This window comes from Siphateles boraxobius, unplaced genomic scaffold (genome assembly GCF_051911475.1).
Source record: "Siphateles boraxobius isolate OS27281-9 unplaced genomic scaffold, OSU_SipBor_1 6, whole genome shotgun sequence".
NCBI lineage: Eukaryota > Metazoa > Chordata > Actinopteri > Cypriniformes > Leuciscidae > Siphateles > Siphateles boraxobius.
In genome coordinates this window covers 123,870-147,500 of record NW_027509186.1, presented here as the reverse complement: position 1 = coordinate 147,500, position 23,631 = coordinate 123,870, and the positions used below count along the sequence as shown (strand labels likewise).

The window sequence follows — 23,631 nt, the reverse complement described above, 5'->3', positions numbered from 1 at the left end:
CACGCCGACTTTTTGGGACTTTAGCTTATTCACCGTATCTCCGAAGCACTGCTACTTCTGTGGAGTGATTTACTCCAACTCTGAGCAAACTCTCTGCTCCTCACCAGTTCTCAGGTGCTGCGAGTAAATCACTCCGTCCAAGTAGCAGTGCTTCACCTTCTGAGAATATACTTCCCAGTATGTATATGGTTAGAAGAAGCCTGCGTCTCATATGGCCTTGTTATTTGTACACACTGTTGCTATACAAATCACAACATGTAAATAGGAAAATGTTGATGTTATTTTGTCACTTATTGGGAGCAGTATGCTAGATGGAGCCATTTACCTCCAGTATTTGTGCTAAGCTAGGCCAGAGGTGGGGGCGTCGGATAGAGTTACAGCACGCACGGAGATTAGAAGGGTATGTATGGACTTATCTGACTCTGGGGGATACGGTGAATAAGCTAAAGTCCCAAAAAGTCAGCGTGTTCCTTTAACATTCAGCAATATTATCAATTTGACTATACTGACATTATTGGACAATAACTAAACTGATAACATTACAGCTGATTTATAGCCGAATTGACCTCATTTCGTAATTGATGAACTTCGCACTTTGTGAACATTATCAGAGAAAAACAGACTGTGGAATGTCTCAACTGACAAATCAGAATCAAGCATTTCAGAAAGCTGTGTAATAAGCAATAACGTATTCTAAACCGTAACATTCTGAATTTCTGAAAAGCTTTTGTGAAACAATGTATGCATTTATTACCAAATTTTTTAAATCCTTTTTTTGGCAGACATATAAAAGGTTGCAAGTTTCAAAATGAGACGGTGTCTGAAAACAATGTATACATTTAATGTATGTTATATACAAATACATGTGGAATAGAGAATAGTTCAAAAGATTTATTATTTCAGAAGTGCAGTCGTTCATCATAGGAATAGATTTCATATTACTGAAGTGAATTTAGGAAGCTGAAATCCAACTCACCATGAAGACACTGTGGTGTTGTTTATAGTAACTAGCACCAAGTTGGTCTGGGGCTGTATTCACAAAGAATTTTAAGGCTAAAAGTAGCTCCTAACTGGCGAATTTAGTAGCAACTCCTAAAGATAATGGGCGTGTCACTCCTAACTTTAGGACTCCTAATTTTTTTCACTAAAAGTAATTCACGAAGCATTTTAGCCCTAAAAGTAGCACCTAAGTCTGGGACAGCTTAAAAGAAGTAGGGAGGACTCCTAACTCACTAAGACCTATTCACAAAGGATTGTAGCGCATACCACCGCCTCTCGCAGTCGTCCGGGGTCTGCCACACAAGCGGGAATGCTGCATTGATCTGTAAACATATTCTCTCCCATGTCTCACGCTTTGTTTTACTTGATATCCCAGTGTCGAATTTCCCTTTTATTTTTTATTTTTTTTCAGCACCAACTGGGCCAGTTTTCCAGCACTAACTGATCCTGCGTCCAGTTGGGCTTTCTTTTCCGTTTTGGCGAGTTCATAATCCACCGTTATTCAACTATTACATTACTTCAATAGGAGCAAATACTTGCTTTAAGTAGTCTATTTAGGCTATGGAAGCTTGTTTCCGCCACAGAATGAAAAATAAAAAAGCTAATTGCGACTTTTTATCTCACAACTGCGACTTTATTTCTCACAATTCTGACTTCATATCTCGCAATTGTGAGATAAAAAGTCGCAATTATTTTAATTTATTTTTATTCAGTGGCGGAAACAAGCTTCTATACTAATAGGATGTCAATTAACCAAGCAAGTGATAATGCAAGTGTCGTTTTTCATTATTAGGCAAGTGGCGCCGTGGCGGTTTCATTAGGGTATTAGGCTACCTTAATTTAATTTAATTCACCACTTTTCTCTCTCTCTCTGCCTTTTTAGAATTACACTTCACTGGGGCCTGCACAAACATGTCATTATATATGCATTTCGATGACATTACTATTATTATTTTGTGTAGGACCCAGACATATTTAGATGTCGTAATTCCATGAATTGTTGTGTCTGTGTTATGTTCCGCATGATGGCCCTGTCATCTAACAACCAATCACCGTGATCATTGCGAGGAAACTCGTGCATGAGAATTGACGTCATCCATAGCAACGAAGACTCACTCTTAGTTTAGGAGTTGTCATTTTTCCTTACTAAGAGTAGGTCTGAAAGGCGTTGTGAATAACTTTTAAGAGAAAACTCCTAGCTAAAATATTTTAATGGGATTTAGGAGTACTCCTAGTGGTAAAATAAAATTCTTTGTGAATACGGCCCCTGGTCTAGTAGCTCTCTGCAGTCTTCAAGCAGCTGCTTGATGTGGCTATAAATCATCACAATTGCCTGAGGAATGGGAAAGGTTTTGCCCTTGTTATCTTTAGGCCTATTTCTGGCTTCCCTGAATTCCTTCAGAAGCTTGAGTGCAACACATTCTGAAACCCTGTTGGCATCAGGTCTCTGGGCAGCCTGACCATGAGTCATGAACAGTCTGTGAATAAAAAGATGCATGATTGTATTATGTATGATTAGTATTCTATGGTTCATTATAGCTTTGTAAACATATAGACTGATTATGTTTTGGAATTGTATGGCAATGAGAGATAGACTTTATGATCTATCCTGGATCTCATCAAAACAGTTTTTTTAAAGTATTTTTAACCTTTGAAAGGAATTAAATTATACAGGGAGCATTCAACAAGACTCAAATTTAACACCGGTGCACTACAATTTAACTCACCTCTCAGCTGCTTGCTGACCAGGGGCTGAGCCACTACGCTTCCGAGAAGCTCTCCAAGGACCTTCCAAGGTCTTTTTCTTGCACTTAAGGGAATACTTGGAGGGGGACTGATCAATGGTATGCAAATACGAATACAACCGCAAGATCTCTGCTATCTCGTTAGTTGATAAACCAGTGATCGTGCGGTTGAGACTGACGAGATAGCCTGCCAGGTTATCCACTGCCTCCCATCCAGGAACACCCCTTGAATCACATCTACTGTCCTAGAAATGGAAACAAAAACAGAATCCTGGATTAGGAAATTATTTTGATACTTTGATAAACCATTCACAAATTACAAGCATCAGGTATTAGAAACTTTACCGGAGCTGGTGTGCTGGGCCCAGCACAGGAAATGTCTTCAATGTCAGGACTGTAAGAGCCACCACTTGGCACACTGGTTTCCTAGATTTTTTAAAAACATTTTAAAGAGAAGAATAAACTTCAGTTACAAAATTGACTGTTCAAATTGACTATTATTAATCTTTTAATTAAATGAACGTTTAATCATGAAGCAACTCATTCATTGCTCCTAAAAACATTAACATTCCTATGTAATTTTAATTCAAAACGATCAAGAAAATTGACATTACCAGAGGTGAGATCAATGAATCACCATGACTGCTGGAACTTGCAAGGGTGTGTGTGCCCAAATTGAGGTCTGCCGCATCACATATTGTGACATCCAGACACTCATCCTCCTGAACTTCAACCTCCATCTCTGGCAAGGCGATTTCATGTTGCTCCAGTGGAGAAAGCAGGTCTCCTCTGTCAGACTGTGCCAGCAAGTACTCCACAGCTCATCTGCCATAAAGATTCAATAAACATTTTGTAATAAGAGCTATATATCAGGCTAAAGCAGTAGGCTACAGTGCATGTGATGAATGTAGTGTTGCTAATGAAAAATCTATTTTGCGATTAACATGAAAAATGTAAAAGCAAAAATCACAAAAGAAAAACTAAAACAAATACACTTCAACTTCACAAACTGACATATCTTATAACTAGGAACAAGCACCTTTACAGCAATGATCAGTCATGAAAACGATGGTCTGATTGGTTAGCGTTCAGGCAGCATGCAAAGCCTTTTAAAACACACAGTGATGCCTGGAATCACTATCGTAATAGTGTGTACAATGGTGAATCTTACCAGTGGGTTTCCCAGGAGGTTTGAATTCTGGCAGGAGTGCACATCCAAGGACTCTGTTGCTGAGGACATTCATGTGGGACATTAAACGTACATCATACATTTTAGTAAGTGATGTACCACTCATGTCCACAGCTTGATGAGCTCGGTTGATGTTCCACCTAGATGCACCCTCAAGCATGTACATCTGCGTATGTAGTGCATTACATCTCCAACCTGAAAGACAATGTTTCACATGATTAAAATACTATTATATAACCCCCCACTCAGAACCACCAGGCCTAAGAAAAAGGTTTGTTTCCAATTTGGTGCCTTTAATTTTCGAAGTCAGCAACTTCAGTATTGTGACAACACTATTTAAATATATGCATAATATTGTTTTATGATTTCAATTTACCTGGAATAAAAGTGCACTGGTGGCGATGGAAGCTTTCCAGAGAGGAGGACCCTCTGCCACACCTCAGTACATCCAGAACCTTGTCACCCTTCTGTAAACCGGAGCCCAGTTTTGTGTACAACTGAACACCGGGTGGATCTTGGATGCAAGGTAAGTGTTTCTGCTGTACCTCCCACACACGTGTCATGCTCTCTGGATTGATGAGGCGCAAACCAGTGGTGTCGGTCAGTTCCCACATGGAGTCCAGCAGTCCTTGTATCAAGACACGAGTTTCTTCAACTCCGCGTGTCCCCCTCCTGCAGTGCTTGGCCAGCTCACTGGAGGTGATGCTTGACAGGATTTGGGCCTCTGTTGAAATATGACCCCCATGTTTTTTTAAAAGCATGGTCTTTTTCGCCTCTTTAAGACGAGAGATGTCATCCTTGTCCCATTCAAATATACAGCTGGACAACTTGGAGCAGAAAGTGCCATACAGTGGATGGTGCTCCGTTGTAAGGCCAGCAGTAAACCGCCGCATGAAGTGGAACACATCAAGTCGCACTGTGATATTCCATGGTCGGAACCAGGTAAGAACTGGAGTCACGCCTACACCAATGAGAAACAAGGAGTGATTGTTTTCTCAGATTTACATTTGCATCATTAAAGAAATATAATAATGCTGTTTTACATAAGCTTTTGTCTACTTGATTGCAAACACTGAACAGGGTTCTCATAGTAAATTGCTACTGTAAATAGAAATTAAGAATTTTAGAACCATTGTAAATAGATCTAAAAAAATATAAATTTCTATAGTAAATAGTTCTAAAAATTCTCTTTATGAGTGTTCTTAAAGAATATGAACAAACACCTAGAAAAACCATGTACAGGAATGAAATTTAGTTTTTAGTAATTTAGAAACATGCCTGAAATGGTTGCTAATATGAATTAGAAATACAAACACATTCATATTAGGTAAAGACTTAATGTAACAAACCTGTCTCGCTGCAGCAGTCCCGGTCAACGTAAATCACAGCTGGCTCTGGCTCCCCAGCATCCTTGTATCGCTTTACGATGCCCTGACACAAGTCATCTATGCCAGCTCCCTCACCAGTGGTTAGGACACAGTTCAGGACTTGGCCAAACTCATTGCCAACATTGGTCATCCATGTAGCAGTGTCCGCAATGCCACCAGCAAGCTTTTTAGTTATCTATATAAATACACAAACATTACAATCAGATAAAAATCTCTGAACATCAAGTTGAAATTAACATGCATTTGCCTCTTTTTATATACATTTACCTTTTTGGTAGAATCAAGCTTCAGGATGCTACCATATGTTGATGTTATTACACCCTTTAGCTCATCAATGTGACTCAGGATCTCGTTGGCATGAACCGTCTCAAACCACTGTGCCAGAGGTAGGGGGCAAAAAGGCGGTGGCTGCTGATATACCACTTCAGCCTGTGTCAGGGCACATTTCTTTTTGTGAAATTCACAGTCTGTCAGATAGTTAATGGTACGTCTTGCCCACTCCTCGCTGTGAACTTCTTCAAGCGCCTGCTGCAAGAAACTGGAGCTGTTCCCAGCAGTTCTAGGCTTCAACAAAATCACACACTTCCTGTCAAGTGCAAGGTGAGTGGTAAGAACAGCGGGGAATTTGTTTCTGTGGGAGGGATCTAGTTGTTTGAGGATCTCCGAACTCCAAGGGCAGACAGGAATCTTACACTTACTGCAGCGAGGGTAGTCTACTCCAATTAAATAATATCTCGAGTCAATATCAATGACTTCCCTCACTTTTGTGTAGATTCCTGAATGGTGCATCTTCCTATTGCACTGTGTGCACTTCAGAGGAATACCCCACATTCTCATTGGGGCCCACAGAAACATACGCTGTCTAAAGTAGGTGTTAGGATCAGGAGGTGAAGTTGTAGGCTTGCTGGGACTTGGTGGATGAAACCAGTTTTGAGAAAACTGCTGCTTAAGTCGTCCTGTGGCGTCATATAGACACTGCGCGATCCACTTCTGGTCTGCTGGCTTAATAACTCGACAGAACTGTTTGGGGAGAAAACTCACCCAATTCACTACTGGAGGCCTCAGGTTAATTTCCATGGATGGTGTTTGAGGTGCAGTTTGTGGAACGCCTTGCTGCTCTTCAATGTATGCGGGTGATTCAGTAAATGATGTTGTTGGAGAAGGTGTTGGTGGATCCACAGATTCTGTCCCTGCAAGACTGGTACAAGGATGATTAGTTTCAATGTGGTGAAGAAGTCCAACCGCACCCCAGACTTTTGCACCACACTGGTCACAACATTCTTGGACATGGTAATCTGACAGATGTTCGGAGAAACAGTCCACATCAATGTCTTCACCACAAAGACCACACTTTATTGAAGAACTGCTCTCTGGGACTGATCTTGAGCCTGCACTGCTCTCTGGGACTGATCTTGAGCCTGCACTGCTCTCTGGGACTGATCTTGAGCCTGCACTGCTCTCTGGGACTGATCTTGAGCCTGCACTGCTCTCTGGGGCTGGTTTTGCGCCTGCACTGCTCAGTGGTCTTGCCTGAGCACCTGCACTGCTCCATGAGGCTGGTCTTGCCTGAGCACCTGTACTGCTCCCTGGGACTGATCTTGCCTGCGCACCTGCACTGCTCCATGAGGCTGGTCTTGCCTGCGCACCTGCACTGCTCCATGAGGCTGGTCTTGCCTGCGCACCTGCACTGCTCCATGAGGCTGGTCTTGCCTGCGCACCTGCACTGCTCCATGAGGCTGGTCTTGCCTGCGCACCTGCACTGCTCCATGAGGCAGGTTTTGCACCTGCACTGCTCTGTGGTCCTCCTTGCATGCCTGCACTGCTCTGTGGTCCTGCTTGCATGCCTGCACTGCTCTGTGGTCCTGCTTGCATGCCTGCACTGCTCTGTGGTCCTGCTTGCATGCCTGCACTGCTCTGTGGTCCTGCTTGCATGCCTGCACTGCTCTGTGGTCCTGCTTGCATGCCTGCACTGCTCTGTGGTCCTGCTTGCATGCCTGCACTGCTCTGTGGTCCTGCTTGCATGCCTGCACTGCTCTGTGGTCCTGCTTGCATGCCTAACACTGTCTGCTCTGCTGACTGTAAAAAAAGCATTAGTGTTTTCCCTAGGATTAGTGTTTTCCCTAGGTTTCAAAATCTGCAAATTATCAAAATCAAAACTTTGCTGAAAAACATGTTGTACACAATTACTACATGCAAACTGTCGTCTGATTCATAGGTTGTTGTTCTTTAAGGAAAGTAATACACCTTTAAGTAGAATTGTAAAAACACCCACCTTCAGGTCTTTGTGCAGGCATCTTTTTACTGCGAGTTAAATTGACATTTATATGCATTTTATTCAAGTAACCTGTTATACCATTATAAAGACCTCACTGATTTACATTAAAAGCTAAGAAATTAATCTAGTGTACTGACAGCATTTGCACTAAATTGCACAGCTTTGCTCAGTTTGTGCGCATTATATATATATATATATATATATATATATATATATATATATATATACACACACACACCTTTTTCTGACTATTATTTCATGTCAGGCTTTACAGCTCAAATAATGAACATTTTTCTCTTATTAAAAAATGTTTTTAAATTAGTAATGATCACCAGCATAGGTAAAATAATCACATTCATTACATACCTTATGATAACCACATTTGCAAGTGATTATTTTCCCAAATATATCATATGCACAGGTCTGTTTGTGTAATGGACAGTTATTAATTCTTTCCAAGGCATGCTTCCACTTCTTCGCCCCTGGCTTCTTGCCTGTTGAGAAGTGGTACTTCCCTTGGGCATACTTGCACATGATGTCATGCCAGTATGAGTCTGGTTTACCAGTCTTAGTCATGTCTATAAATATGAAACAACAGGGTAAATACGAGACAACTTGAGAACAACTTCAGAGAGATACAAATGAAATGAAATTTAAAGAAAAGGCTTAGGGGAAAACATTTAAGACAAATTCTATGTAGAAGAGGGATTTTACACATGGATGGTTGTCAAATTACGTATGTTTGTTAATTTAACCATGTTAAAAGACAATTTTTAAACTATGGTAAATAGAATGAATGATTACGTTGCACTAAATTCAAATTGGTGCAATGAGGGGTGCAGTGAGAGGTGCAGTGAGAGGTGCAGTGTGCAGTGAGACGTGAGGTGCAGTGAGAGGTGAGATGCAGTGAGGGGTGCAGTGAGTGGTGCAGTGAGAGGTGCAGTGAGAGGTGCAGTTAGAGGTGCAGTGAGAGGTGAGATGCAGTGAGGGGTGCAGTGAGAGGTGCAGTGAGAGGTGCAGTTAGAGGTGCAGTGAGAGGTGAGATGCAGTGAGGGGTGCAGTGAGAGGTGCAGTGAGAGGTGCAGTGAGAGGTGGGGTGCAGTGAGTGGTGCAGTGAGAGGTGAGGTGCAGTGAGAGGTGAGGTGCAGTGAGAGGTGAGGTGCAGTGAGAGGTGAGATGCAGTGAGAGGTGCAGTGAGGGGTGCAGTGTGCAGTGAGAGGTGAGATGCAGTGAGAGGTGAGATGCAGTGAGAGGTGAGATGCAGTGAGAGGTGAGATGCAGTGAGAGGTGAGATGCAGTGAGAGGTGCAGTGAGGGGTGCAGTGAGAGGTGAGATGCAGTGAGAGGTGCAGTGAGGGGTGCAGTGTGCAGTGAGAGGTGAGATGCAGTGAGAGGTGAGATGCAGTGAGGGGTGCAGTGAGAGGTGCAGTGAGGGGTGCAGTGAGAGGTGCAGTGAGAGGTGAGATGCAGTGAGAGGTGAGATGCAGTGAGGGGTGCAGTGAGAGGTGCAGTGAGGGGTGCAGTGAGAGATGAGAGGTGAAGTGAGAGGAGCAGGGCCAGGGAGAAGAGAAGGCCCAAGGAGAGGGCAAGGTAAAGGTGTAAGAATGTGTGGTGGTGGCATTCCAAGGGCTGCAAGAACAGTAGTCAGTGATGAAATCCGTGCCACTATCATTGACCATGTAATCAACCACGGTCTTTCACTAAGAGAGGCTGGAAAAAAGTAAAGTTACTGTACATGTGGACATACAATTCCCAACCAAGAAATGTTGTGTAAAAACGGTGGACTGCATGTTTTGCATGTTTTTCAAACTGAAACACTAAAGTCTATGAAGTTTTTGTAATGTCAACAATAGCCAGTATTTTGAAACTGGGTGTACTTTGATTGACTGCATGTACCTTGTGACGTGAAAACAAGTGTTATTCTTTGACAGAATAATTTCATTCTGAGTCTGAGTCAGATTTTCAGTGTTTTGGTAAAGTTAGTGTATGCAGAGAAAGATGTGTTCTATTTTGAAATGAAGAGTGTGTTTTTCAAAATGTGTTTTTGAGAAGAAAATCGTCCATTTGGCCAATTGTGTTTTGTGGGTGTGAGTCTGTTTTAAGAGTTTAGAAAAATTATCTGAAGTATGGGTAAGCGCTTGTTAGCGATTGAAAAAAAAACTAATAAATTGAAAACAGTAAAAAGCAACAGAGAGTAAAAATAAAGCAGTTCATTATGTAAAAATTATAACATAATTAGTTTCTAAAGTTATTAGGCTTTTTATTACGGTTTTATTTGTACACTCTATGGTTAATACAAAACAAGTCACCACTCTGTATTTTAACATTAATCATCATAGGAATTATTATCCTCATTTATAGTCCATATACTGTTATCTTAAACCAGTCCGGCTAAGCTTTTGCAGTATGAAGGCCGCGATTTATATCACTATATCAAAACATGGCCTCCGAACTCTATATAAGTGTTAAAACAACGAATTACAAATAAAGATAGCTGAATTAAACGTGTGCAACCTAAACCGAGTTTGAACTGTAATGTCCAACGAATAGATAATTTTTCTCTTTCACGTTAAAATGTTAATTAAACTGTACTTGCCTGCATCAAAACACAAAACCGTCTCAGGTAGTGATGGGGTGAATGACGAGTCCTTTTCGCGCCGTCGCTCTTTATGACGGTGGTCACGAGACTATGTTTCGGCCAATGACTGTTTTGGCCCGTCCAGCCAATGGCTGTTTTGCCCCGCTGTTCGGAACTGTTAGGACCCGCTGTTCGGAACTGTTAGGACGTAATTTAGGATTGTTAGGACCTGTGTTAGGAATTGTTAGGACTTATTTAGATTGTGTTAGGAATTGTTAGGACTTATTTAGATTGTGTTAGGACTTGTGTTAGGACTTGTAACAAATGGTTAGGAATAGTTAGGCTGTCCATTCGCCGGAGGGTACGGCCACGACTACAAGCTGGCTGAAAGGGGCATGTCGTTTGTGGATTGGTGCCTTGCAGCGTCGCTGCCCGAGGCCAGTGTAGATCAGCAAGAACTCAACAACAAAACGTACCGCTCCACAAAAAGACGCTCGTTCGCCCGAACAGGGACTTGAACCCTGGCCCCTCAGATTAAAAGTCTGATGCTCTACCGACTGAGCTATCCGGGCTCTTGCTCGAGAAGTGTGCGTGCTGCGTCGGAACGCACAGCAAAATGAATCGTATTGGCGCAGAAAAAAGAGTGTCCTCCAATGCATTGCGTTTCCTTCTTCGAAGATTCAGAATGGCCGTCAAAACGTCTGCTATGTCAAAATATATTTGCAAATTAGTGGGAATGCAGCCTAGTAGACTGATGATAATAGTAATTAATGGAAAATAATGCTAGGAAAAAGAACAAAAACTCACTGCTACTTGTCTGGAAAGCCTCTTCACACGCTTCAGTGCTGTTGACTTGCCGCGCTCTTATCGTTATTGCAAACTTGTGTCAAAGGCGCAGTTGTTTGTAGCAAATAGCAAGCCCGCGGCACTCTAGGTAACAGCCAGCGAGTGTACTGACACCTAGCGATTAGAAAATATACACGCACCATATTCTCTCTGAAGCAAGATTCTTCCGAAATAAATAGGAGCATTTCGTTTTCAGTCTTTTCTCTAAGGGTTCGAACCTGAGAGCTCGTGCTTTCAAAGAAGGTCCCAGTTTCAATTCACTCGAACATCCAGAGCACATCAAGGGCACGCGCCGTGCACAAAAAGAGTAGTCTGAAGGACAGGTGGCGACATGGAGCTCAATTTCAATGGCACCCAGAAAATCTTGCCGTGACCCGGATTCGAACCGGGGTTGCTGCGGCCACAACACAGAGTACTAACCACTATACGATCACGGCGAACTACCAGTCTACCTGACGTGTCCTTGAATACAATGGGGCCTTGTCATCTTTAGCTTGCAGACAAAACTGTTTCTTACCAACATAACTCTTTTCAAGGGCAATCCTGTAACAGTGACTCTGGAGAAGAAGTCACTGAAAAGAAAAGGATTCTGTTTTTCCTTTTATAAAGTTTAAGCTAGGCCTCCAGAAGGTTACAAACTAAAGCAGGCGCATGCTGTCAACGTAGTCGGTAGGATTCGAACCTGCGCGGGGAGAGCCAAATGGATTTCTAGTCCATCGCCTTAACCACTCGGCCACGACTACAAGCTGGCTGAAAGGGGCACGACGTTTGTGGATTGGTGCCTTGCAGCGTTGCTGCCCGAGGCCAGTGTAGATCAGCAAGAACTCAACAACAAAACGTACCGCTCCACAAAAAGACGCTCGTTCGCCCGAACAGGGACTTGAACCCTGGACCCTCAGATTAAAAGTCTGATGCTCTACCGACTGAGCTATCCGGGCTCAGTCGGTAGAGCATCAGCAAGAACTCAACAACAAAACGTACCGCTCCACAAAAAGAGGCTCGTTCACCCGAACAGGGACTTGAACTCTGGACCCTCAGATTAAAAGTCTGATGCTCTACCGACTGAGCTATCCGGGCTCTTGCACAAGAAGCGTGCGTGCTGCGTGGGAACGCACAGCAAAATGAATCGTATTGGCGCAGAAAAAAGAGTGTCCTCCAATGCTTTGCGTTTCCTTCTTCGAAGATTCAGAATGGCCGTCAAAACGCCTGCTATGTCAAAATATATTTGCTATTTAGTGGGTATGCAGCCTAGTAGACTGATGATAATAGTAATTAAAGGAAAATAATGCTAGGAAAAAGAACAAATACTCACTGCTACTTGTCTGGAAAGCCTCTTCACACGCTTCAATGCTGTTGACTTGCCGTGCTCCTATCGTTATTGTAAACTTGTGTCAAAGGCGCAGTTGTTTGTAGCCAGTGGCGCAAAAAGTGGGTATGCGCTATATGCGGCGCATAGGGGCGCCGCATCATGAGGGCGCCAAAGCGATGGTTAAATTTTTTTTTATTTTTTATAAGTTATATACATTTATATAAAATGTATACAAGTTAAATATAAAAAATTTATATAAATTTTAGAGGACTAACAGGCTAGAGTAGGCGTCGGTGCCCTCATAATATTCCATCATTGAATTTATTTTGACATAGAAGGGTATCGCGAGCGGGCGGGGGCGCGCGCGTGATCGCTGAGGAGCAGCACAGGAGTGCGTTATCGTTGAAACTCGAAAAAGATGAATGAAGCAAAAAAGCGGTCGGGGGCTAAAAATAGAAAAAGAAGGAGGTTAAAGGAGATGGCATGTCAAGGGATGCGACAGCAGCTAAATAAGTGGATGGTGAAATGCAACAGGTATGTGATGTTTGTGCTTGGAGGAGGCTTGCAAATATTCATGTTAACAGACTAACGTTTGCTAACTCTGGGAATGTAGCAGCCAGAGCTAGCTAGTTTAGAATATGCAAAACCGAGGTTGATGAGCTGAAAACTAAAAAATATAAGGTAGCATGTACAATAAATGACAAGAATCTGGAAAACAACTAATGCAATATCTCTGGTTTACCATGGAATCATGCGTAGATTTGCTACCAAGCTTGGAGGCTTGCAAATATTAATGTTAACAGCAAGTGTTTGCTAACTTAATGCAAAATAATATTGCTGATATCTACATTTAGATTTTGGTTAAACCTTATGGTACCAATCCCATGCATGACATATCTCAATTTTATTAAAGTAAAATAACAACTGGAAAATATAAGGTAGCATGCACAATAAATGACTAGAAGCTGGAAAACATGACTTATGTAATAAGGCTGGTTTATCATGGAAACAAATAGATTTTGTTTTACCATTCATGTATGTTCATGTTAGCTGTGCTATCAGACATACAAGCTATAGTTACATCTGCTGGGTGACATGGAAGCTGTATTTAGGGTCACATCTCTCTCTCTCTTTAAAGATCTGTGCTATATAATATGTATGATCAAGTGGCAAACAGCAACGAGGCTTTTGTTGACCACTTGGACAAAATCTGTTTCTGTTTTTTGTTTTTTTGTTCACTGACATAATTTATGTCATCATTGTTGTCATTGTCACAAGTACAGGGATTTGCAAAGAAAAAAAGAACATTTTCTGGGATAAGGAAGATTTGATGGATGATCATTTTGACACAAATGACAGCTAATAGCAAGCCCGCGGCACTCTAGGTAACAGCCAGCGAGTGTACTGACACCTAGCGATTAGAAAATATACACGCACCATATTCTCTCTGAAGCAAGATTCTTCCGAAATAAATAGGAGCGTTTCGTTTTCAATCTTTTCTCTAAGGGTTCGAACCTGAGAGCTTGTGCTTTCAAAGAAGGTCCCAGTTTCAATTCACTCGAACATCCAGAGCACATCAAGGGCACGCGCCGTGCACAAAAAGAGAAGTCTGAAGGACGGGGTGAGGAGAGGTGGTGACATGGAGCTCAATTTCAATGGCATCCAGAAAATCTTGCCGTGACCCGGATTCGAACCGGGGTTGCTGCGGCCACAACGCAGAGTACTAACCACTATACGATCACAGCGAGCTACCAGTCTACCTGACGTGTTCTTGAATACAAAGGGGCCTTGTCATCTTTAGCTTGCAGACAAAACTGTTTCTTACCAACATAACTCTTTTCAAGGGTAATCCTGTAACAGTGACTCTGGAGAAGAAGTCACTGAAAAGAAAAGGATTCTGTTTTTCCTTTTATAAAGTTTAAGCTAGGCCTCCAGAAGGTTACAAACTAAAGCAGGCGCATGCTGTCAACGTAGTCGGTAGGATTCGAACCTGCGCGGGGAGACCCCAATGGATTTCTAGTCCATCGCCTTAACCACTCGGCCACGACTACAAGCTGGCTGAAAGGGGCATGTCGTTTGTCGATTGCTGCCTTGCAGCGTCGCTGCCGGAGGCCAGTGTAGATCAGCAAGAACTCAACAACAAAACGTACCGCTCCACAAAAAGACGCTCGTTCACCCGAACAGGGACTTGAACCCTGGACCCTCAGATTAAAAGTCTGATGCTCTACCGACTGAGCTATCCGGGCTCTTGCTCGAGAAGTGTGCGTGCTGCGTCGGAACGCACAGCAAAATGAATCGTATTGGCGCAGAAAAAAGAGTGTCCTCCAATGCTTTGCGTTTCCTTCTTCGAAGATTCAGAATGGCCGTCAAAACGTCTGCTATGTCAAAATATATTTGCTAATTAGTGGGAATGCAGCCTAGTAGACTGATGATAATAGTAATTAAAGGAAAATAATGCTAGGAAAAAGAACAAATACTCACTGCTACTTGTCTGGAAAGCCTCTTCACACGCTTCAATGCTGTTGACTTGCCGCGCTCCTATTGTTATTGTAAACTTGTGTCAAAGGCGCAGTTGTTTGTAGCCAGTGGCGCAAAAAGTGGGTATGCGCTATATGCGGCGCATAGGGGCGCCGCATCATGAGGGCGCCAAAGCGATGGTTAAATTTTTTTTTATTTTTTATAAGTTATATACATTTATATAAAATTTATACAAGTTAAATATAAAAAAAGTTATATAAATTTTAGAGGACTAACAGGCTAGAGTAGGCGTCGGTGCCCTCATAATATTCCATCATTGAATTTATTTTGACATAGAAGGGTATCGCGAGCGGGCGGGGGCGCGCGCGTGAGCGCTGAGGAGCAGCACAGGAGTGCGTTATCGTTGAAACTCGAAAAAGATGAATGAAGCAAAAAAGCGGTCGGGGGTTAAAAATAGAAAAAGAAGGAGGTTAAAGGAGATGGCATGTCAAGGGATGCGACAGCAGCTAAATAAGTGGATGGTGAAATGCAACAGGTATGTGATGTTTGTGCTTGGAGGAGGCTTGCAAATATTCATGTTAACAGACTAACGTTTGCTAACTCTGGGAATGTAGCAGCCAGAGCTAGCTAGTTTAGAATTTGCAAAACCGAGGTTGATGAGCTGAAAACTAAAAAATATAAGGTAGTGTTGTGGAAATTTTAATATTCATTTATCCCAAACAGGTATCATAAGAGAAAGAACCTATTCAATGTATAAAAGTATATGTGTGTACGTGCTTGTGCGTGACGTTTCAGGAACATATGGGACAGGACCTCTGACCTTAGGGACGGTCAGATTTGGCCAGTTTATTTCAGTACCAGTTTGTGTCTTTAAGTAGCAGTAAGGACCTTATCTGAGTGGGTGAAAGGTACAGCGGGTGAGGAGGAACCTTGAAAACAGTATAAAGGCTGTCTCATATCTTCCATTTGTGTGTCACTCTCTTGCACAGCGTAACTTCTGTGTACTAGACTGAACCTATTCTTGCAAGAATAAATACTTTTCTTTTTATTAATTTGACTCTGAATGTCTCTTACGCAGTGATGATGTTTAACAGAATTTTTGCCACAACAATTTTGGTGTCAGAGTGGGATTCCTTGGAAGTGCCTTCTGGACCTGAGAGCGGACGGTGTTTGGCCACCTGGACTGAGCAGTTCCAGCTCTACCTCGTAAGCTTGAGAGAGAGGGGCCGACCGCTATCGGGTCCGGGAGGGGCTCCACTGGAATCAAAAGAAAGCGAACCCGTGGCAACCAACATATCTCTGGTAAGAGACGTCTAAAATATTTTCTTTTGGGGAAAAGTATTTTGTTTCGGGTATGAAATGTGAGTGAACCATATTGGCTGAGGGCTGTTTCTGTGGTACGTAATCTGAGATTAATTGAGATCTATATATAGATCAAGAGGTTTCAAACAGATACGAGAGGAAATTATCTGAGATTAATTGAGGTCTGTAACAGATCAAGAGATTTCAAACAGATAGGTAACCTGAAAATGAGTTGTTCCGCCACGGAGCAAATTGTTTTTAGGTACTGAGGCTAATTAGGGGGAACCAGAACAGTTTTTGGTAAACCTTAATTAGGAGGGCACTAATAGTGCAACCCGACCGATTTGGGTTAAAAGAAAAAATCGGGTCTGTTGGGGATGCCTAACAGATCAGGAAAACGCGCGTTGAAGAGAAATCCACAGAGAACAGAGAAGCAGCCAATATGGGGAAGTCTCAAGGTAAGCATGCAAATTTTGATACACCGGTTTTTCTATCAAATGAGAAAATTATGGGGGAAAATTTATGTTTTAGATATTGAAAAAACTGAGAAAATACCATGATTTCCCCAGGGAGGGAACACTGAGCACAACTAGACTGAAAGTAGTGCGAGAATCAGTTGAACAGGGCAGTGAGAAACAAAAAAGGTAGTTATGGCTGTGTTCAACATGTGTAAGCAATGTGGACAAACAATGGATTGTTGTCTTAAAGGGGCAGATAAAAAGGAACTGTCGAGAGAAATAAAGTTTTTACTTCTTCATCCAGTAAATGGATGCATGACATTAGATGTCTAGAGAACTTAAATTTATATGATAAGGATTGAAGTTGCAAGCAGCAATAAGGCTGTCTGTGTGAAATAGGGGATTGTTATCAAAACAAGGGAAAGATTGGAAATTCAAGTGTCACTATGACGGGTGAGAGACTTGATGGAAGAAGGAAGTGAAAAAAAAAAAAAAAAAAAAAAGAAGGTTGGTGTGTGAGATATGTTTGTGTGGGGATTGTGCAAACAATCATGTACTGGTTAGATAATGAAGGAACTGGCATGTAGAGAAAAGAAAGAATTAGCATGTAGAACAGAGGATGCAGAAGGAACTGGCATGTAGGGAAAGATGGAAGAAATATAGTAGAAAACTATATGTGATGAAAATAAAATGTCTGACAGAATTTATGGAAGTCAAATTAACTGTTTAAATGGTATGAAAAATGAGTTTCAGAATAAAAATAAGGCATTGAGTATGATTAACGGGGATTAATGTGATATAAAGATAAGGAATGTTTCATTAAGCAAAATGGGGAAAAGTTCTATATTTTAATGGTAAAATAATGATTGAAATTAGGTTTAGTTTTAGTTTGATAACCATTGTGTTTTGAACCTAGGGTCCAGCTATGCTGGGGGTACAGAAACAGGGTTTGCTTATTCACCTCGGTTTCCGGATGTTATATAAAAGTACTTGTTCTGTAATTAGGGTTGTTGATGATAATACCAAATTAGTAAAATGTAAAGACAACTTTGACAAAAAATTCTGGAAATCAATAATGTATAATGGTGGATATTTGTTGATATTAAGTCATTGAAGCAAAAGATATTGTCTGTTTTATAAATGAAATTATGGGTCAGGATAATTTCCTTGGACAAGTATGACTAAAGTTAAACGAAAACTTTGTGAAAACAACTTAGAATATTTTGAGCATTTCGATGCAGCTTATTAAAATTAATGTGCGGCCAATGATAATGATGAAGATTATGATTTGGCTATTGTGATTAAATCCGCCACTGGTGGACTGTAAAAGTATACAGAGAACTGCTTAATCAGTGGCTCTGTTTACATTCCTGAATGGGACACACACTGCTTCAAGGGTGTGCAGTAAGTTGGAGCCGTTTGCAAGCTCACAGTGATCAAACTATAGTAAAGGACAGGTGTCTGATGCTGTAGTTGAGGCTGACACATGAACCCACTAGATGACAGAGAGTGTCTTGATTGTGGTCAGCAGGACAATTTAACACGTAACTGTAAATGCCCACCGAGAAGGTGTAAAAAAAACAAAGTGTAATATAGTGAAACATTTCTGGTAATAATGTGGGTTTGAAAGTAGATCAGTGTTTATATAACGATATTAAAGTTTTCGTCTGAGAAAGAGTAAGAGATAAAAACAAGGTCAAGAGATTGAAGTATTAAAGTGAATCCTTTTAAAGAAAAGATCTATAATAGTAATTTTTAAAAGTGAATTGATGAATACAGGTTGATGTAAAATTAATGACTCCAACAAATGTGAGTAGCAAAATATATCAAAGTAACTAACAGGATGATTGTGTTGTAATTAAACATTTAAAAAAGGATTTTAGAGTATATAGAGAGACTAATCTCACAGATGATTTACAATAACTGCAAAAGTATCATAAGCAGAGAGTGCTTGCCTCGTCAAAAAGTAAATCCTAATTGAGATTGAGAAATGTGAAACGTTATTGAGAACTAGAATAATTATTTTTATGTAAGAACAAATAAGCAGAAGTAGTAGGCTACTGAATTAACAGTTGCTAAATGTAAAATGTATAGAAAGGCATCTGATTAAACAAACAGCTTGAAAAGTTGACCATGAAAGAGCTAGAAGCTGATGTTTTGCTTTCAAAAGATAAGTCTGCTATTGGCTGTAATGAAACAGTTCGCTTATCTAAATCTGATGTGTGCTGTGGCTGAAAGTGCCAGTGCGACAGAGACTCAATCTGAGTGGAAATTTGTAATGTCTAGATTCCCTGACGTGGGCAAAAGACAACTGTAAAACTATGTTTATTTGAAAACACATGTAATTTCTGGCAAAGATGCCTTAAGCTGGGATAGAGTTAAAAGATGGTAGATAAAGTCTGATGTTAAAAGTTTTATGAAAATGCAGTGTACCAGTCCTGAATGCCTCAGAGTCTCTCTCTGATTCAATGTCAGCTAAAAGCTGTTATCTGAGCCTGTGTCATAAGTAAAGCACAGTGTTTAAGTTGAAAATCATAGACATGGAGAGGTTAAAAGAAATCATTGCCGTTCAGAGGGCAATTTGTATTTGTAAATGGATTTAAGTAAAACTGAATGACTTTAAAGAAGTCTTTAAAATAATAATACAGACCTTAAACGATAGAGGTGACATTTTGATTAGCGTATTTTAGGACCAGTAACAACTTTGTCTCATTTAGTCTCCACCATTCAGGACCGATGGCTCCGGCTATAGATGAAGTACACTGAATGTACGGTTGTGATCTAAATTCACTGAGTATAGTCTAAGTAGCTAGGTTGCTGCTTTTAAGATAGTTAATGGATTTAAGTGATTAAATACTGTTGTTATTAACCTGTCTCCCTGTGAACACTATTAGGCAATCGGAATGGCTCTGGTGACTCTTGAACGTGCCTTCCCTAAGCTCCAGAAAACAGCTGAGTTCTGTTGAAGAAAACTGATTGTATTGGGAAAGAGCGGTCACCAGTGTGTACGAGTGGCTACTCAATGATGGGATGATCTTCCTGGCCAGGGGACAGCCCAACGCAGGGGGTCACGAAACATTGGGCAACTCCGGATGGAGGTTGTTATTTGTGAGAAAGGTATGAGAGTTGAGCGCTGATTACTGGAGGCCACCGGGGTCAGCAGAGCATTGAGAGGTGAGATGGGCTGTGAGGTTAAAATTAACTTTACGGCAGTCTGACCCAGAAATGTGAGTTCCTCTATACCACTCACCAGAAACCGCATTGATTGTATGGCTTGTTTTTCATTGTGACAAGTGTCTGCAACTATGCCAGGGGACGACACCCTGAAGAGAAGAAAATTAAAGATAAATGATTAGCGGGAGTGGACTTTCAAAAGCCAGCTGATTCCATGAGGTGATTGCCATTATTTGCTGCGGAGACAGTAACAAAACTTAATTATATGAGGGACATGATGTTGGTTGCCATATGGGCAAGTAAAATGTATAGAAGAGTTAATTTTGAGCTAATATGTTTATAACATAGTTTTAACTCCTGAAGGTCGTTAGGCATGGTGGTGGCTAAAGATGAAGACAGGCTTTTGTAGATTTGAGAAAAGTCTGGATAATAAAGCTGAATGGTAAAAGGTTAATGTAATACATTTAATATTACATTTTGTCTAAATTACAGTCTTAGGAGGCTGTTGAAAAGATTATTTGTTTATAGTGAGAGAGGCTGCTTGAGTGGAGGAAGGGATGGTAACTGTGTCTGTCTTTTTGTTATCGGCCTGCTAAAGAACAAAATAGTGATAATGAACCAAAACAACCCAGCTGACTTTTCTAAGAAATTGATCATGAACAGACATGCTTTGTAACTGGTTAAGAGACCATGTAAAATTAGGTAAAAGCTACAGTAAAATGTGAAGTTTAAAATCTTAATTAAAATTTAAATCTTTTTAGAGATGATATAATGAAAAGCGAACATTAAAAATGAACAGTTAAAATATGTGTCTAATATGAGTGTGTGGGATGGTGACTGCACTCTATGTCTTGTATGTGTTAGTTTGGGGTACGAATACTGCGTCTGAATAGTGTGTATATTGTGTCATTAACCTCTGGAATGAGGGTTTTATCATTACAGATGGGTTAAGGCAAATGACAAGTTTTAAGGAAGCTAATAGTTTTGAGTCAATCTGATGACAAGATGATGCAGAAAATGGGACGAGCTTTAAATGGATTAGTTATCCAGCTCTGTCTGCTACTGGTAATTATGAATCAATCTATGGATTAAAAGCATTTATGTAAATTGGATTTGTGAAGTTGTAGAGAGATGTCCATCATGGGTTGAGATAAACTAAAATGTTATAGATTTGCAGGCAATAACAAAGTGACATATTGGCTAAGTCAATATCAAATTATCCAGAGAGTCCTACACATTTATGAATATTGTGAACAAAAGGGGGACAATGTTGTTTGACTGACATTGACCAAGTCTGTACAGCAACCTGACCTGACAGAAACAATTGAAACAGAAACAATGTTTGTAGATGACGGGATTAAGAGACCAAACAACAGGCCTGAAAAGCAGGATACACTGTAAGACTGAGGGCCGTTGCCCTCCAAATTCTCTGATAAGAAGATGTGTTTGTGGCTTTAAGTCATATTTTTGTTTCAGAGGCAGAGAAAGATGTCTGGAGGAATTTTGGCTTTGGGACAACGTTTGGGTTAGTGTTGATGGCAAACTTTATCCAAACACCATTATGTTAGATTGATGCACGAGATGATTCATGCATCAAAAGGGGGGATGGTAACAATTTTGATAACAATTGACAAAATTTGGTTTATTAAGGGACGGTATATGTTGGGAGGACAAGGGGCTTAATAGGGTAAAAGCCTGGCAAGAAGCCATTCTTCTCCCTAACAAAATTGCTGTCTGTAAGTGTGCCGCACACGCTGATAACAAAATTGCAGGACTGTTTCAACAGGAGACGCCAGGGCAGATGCAGCAGCGAAGGCCGTGGCAGCACAGCAGACAAAAGAAACTACGTGTACTTTACTATCTGAAAATAACCTCGACATTTGTTTTTCTTTACAGAGCATGCAGACTTTTGATGCAGGGCAGAATGTGCCCAATAAAATAATGGTTATGGATGAATTTGACTAACTATCCTGGCCTAGATTGTTATTGTGGCAGAAAGAAACAAGGCCACACCTGCGCAGCGCTTAACTTAAGATTTTCCTTTTGCAGAATGTCAGGAAGGATTGCAGAAAACAGAACTAATTCTGTTCCAAATGTATAAATATTGTGTTGTGGACATGAGCAAAGTGGGTTGAGTGTTTTTCAGGGTAAAAGGACCCCGAGTGCTATTAAGTGAGCAAGAAATTATCCGGAGATAATGTTTCAGGTTGTTGATTCCACAGATCACACCAAAGGGGACGAGCGGCAAGACAAGCGGTCACTAACAAAACTTAAGGTCTCCATTCACAGGTGAAAGCAGGCAAGAAATGGTTCACTCCAGTAGGGGTACATCGTGATCTAAGGGGCAAATCTGGTAATGATCAGAAAACGGTTGGAGAGTGGGACACCTGGGTCCAAGTCTCTCACCTTAGACTACACAGACAGGCCTCAACAATCAAATATGAGGACAACGTGAGGGGTCAAAGGCTCGTGCTAGTAACAGCCTCCCTCACCGGCGAGGGAAAGACTACGGCAACGACTCGCAAAGAGTCACCCTGGTGAAGAGGGAATGTCCATGGGGCAAACGAGATGAACAACACACCCGGAGGAAGATGCATGAACTAATGGTTTGAGTTTAGCAAAAGAATCTGTTTTTGTGATGATTTTGATGATTTTATTTGATTGAATACAAATAGGGCTTAGATCAAATGATTTGATTGGTTAAGGATTCATTAGAAAATATTTCAGGTAAATTATAGGGATTATTATTGAAGAAACTTGATTAGGCTTTCCATTAAGGGTAAGAAAGGCCGATCATGGGAGAATGTGTATGGTAATAAGCTAAAAGATGGTCCGTAATGGAAATATTAGAGTTAATTTTGAACAACTACATTGGTTAAAAGAATGGATAAAAAATATAAAACCTTTTCAGGATAGATTTTATTAAATATGGTGTTAAAAGTTAAGAAAATATGGTTAGGAAAATGGAGGCGATGTATGGAAATGGGCGTGGACTGATGGTAAATGGATACGATTGGTTAATCTTTGGGGGGTTGGGGGTACTGTACTACCAATTTCAGCGACAGGATTATCAATATTGTTATGTTTACCATGCATTATAATGTGTCTCCAGCTCAGTACAGAGACTGGTTAAAGCTGGGAGTCTGTTCAATTGGATGAACAAAATATGATGATGCAAGTAGTGGGAGCTACTGTGACATGTGTTAAATTGTATGGTTTCCTTTTCTTTTTCTTTCTTTCTATGAATGTTTTTGATATGAACAGAAGGTTAAAAGCTGTGGTTATCCGCTATGTGATGACGTACAAGGAGAGGGGTCGAAATGAGGGATTTTATTCTACTTTTATTTCTTTGTATTTCTTAGCCTGTTGAAATGCCATGTGGGTTTCAAGATTTGTAATGGTAACCAGAGATGAAGAGTATAAGTGATGATATGACTTAAAATTTGTTCTATTATTTTTATTATTATGATTGGGTAATCTGAATGATAAAAAGGGGGGAATTGTTGTGGAAATTTTAATATTCATTGATCCCAAACAGGTATCATAAGAGAAAGAACCTATTCAATGTATAAAAGTATATGTGTGTACGTGCTTGTGCGTGACGTTTCAGGAACATATGGGACAGGACCTCTGACCTTAGGGACGGTCAGATTTGGCCAGTTTATTTCAGTACCAGTTTGTGTCTTTAAGTAGCAGTAAGGACCTTATCTGAGTGGGTGAAAGGTACAGCGGGTGAGGAGGAACCTTGAAAACAGTATAAAGGCTGTCTCATATCTTCCTGTTGTGTGTCACTCTCTTGCACAGCGTAACTTCTGTGTACTAGACTGAACCTATTCTTGCAAGAATAAATACTTTTCTTTTTATTAATTTGACTCTGAGTGTCTCTTACGC

General features: G+C 40.8%; 7 non-coding genes across 7 annotated transcripts; all 7 read right to left on the bottom strand.

The window, feature by feature from the left end:
• Window positions 1-10,672: 10,672 nt before the first annotated feature.
• trnak-uuu (transfer RNA lysine (anticodon UUU)) lies at window positions 10,673-10,745 on the bottom strand. Its single transcript has one exon. It is a non-coding gene; the product is annotated as a tRNA-Lys (tRNA).
• Window positions 10,746-11,384: 639 nt separating this feature from the next.
• trnah-gug (transfer RNA histidin (anticodon GUG)) lies at window positions 11,385-11,456 on the bottom strand. The gene has a single exon. It is a non-coding gene; the product is annotated as a tRNA-His (tRNA).
• Window positions 11,457-11,680: 224 nt separating this feature from the next.
• Window positions 11,681-11,762, bottom strand: trnas-aga (transfer RNA serine (anticodon AGA)). The gene has a single exon. It is a non-coding gene; the product is annotated as a tRNA-Ser (tRNA).
• A 122-nt stretch (window positions 11,763-11,884) lies between these two features.
• On the bottom strand, window positions 11,885-11,957 carry trnak-uuu (transfer RNA lysine (anticodon UUU)). Its single transcript has one exon. It is a non-coding gene; the product is annotated as a tRNA-Lys (tRNA).
• A 2,044-nt stretch (window positions 11,958-14,001) lies between these two features.
• On the bottom strand, window positions 14,002-14,073 carry trnah-gug (transfer RNA histidin (anticodon GUG)). Its single transcript has one exon. It is a non-coding gene; the product is annotated as a tRNA-His (tRNA).
• Window positions 14,074-14,297: 224 nt separating this feature from the next.
• trnas-aga (transfer RNA serine (anticodon AGA)) lies at window positions 14,298-14,379 on the bottom strand. Its single transcript has one exon. It is a non-coding gene; the product is annotated as a tRNA-Ser (tRNA).
• Window positions 14,380-14,501: 122 nt separating this feature from the next.
• trnak-uuu (transfer RNA lysine (anticodon UUU)) lies at window positions 14,502-14,574 on the bottom strand. Its single transcript has one exon. It is a non-coding gene; the product is annotated as a tRNA-Lys (tRNA).
• Window positions 14,575-23,631: the final 9,057 nt, after the last annotated feature.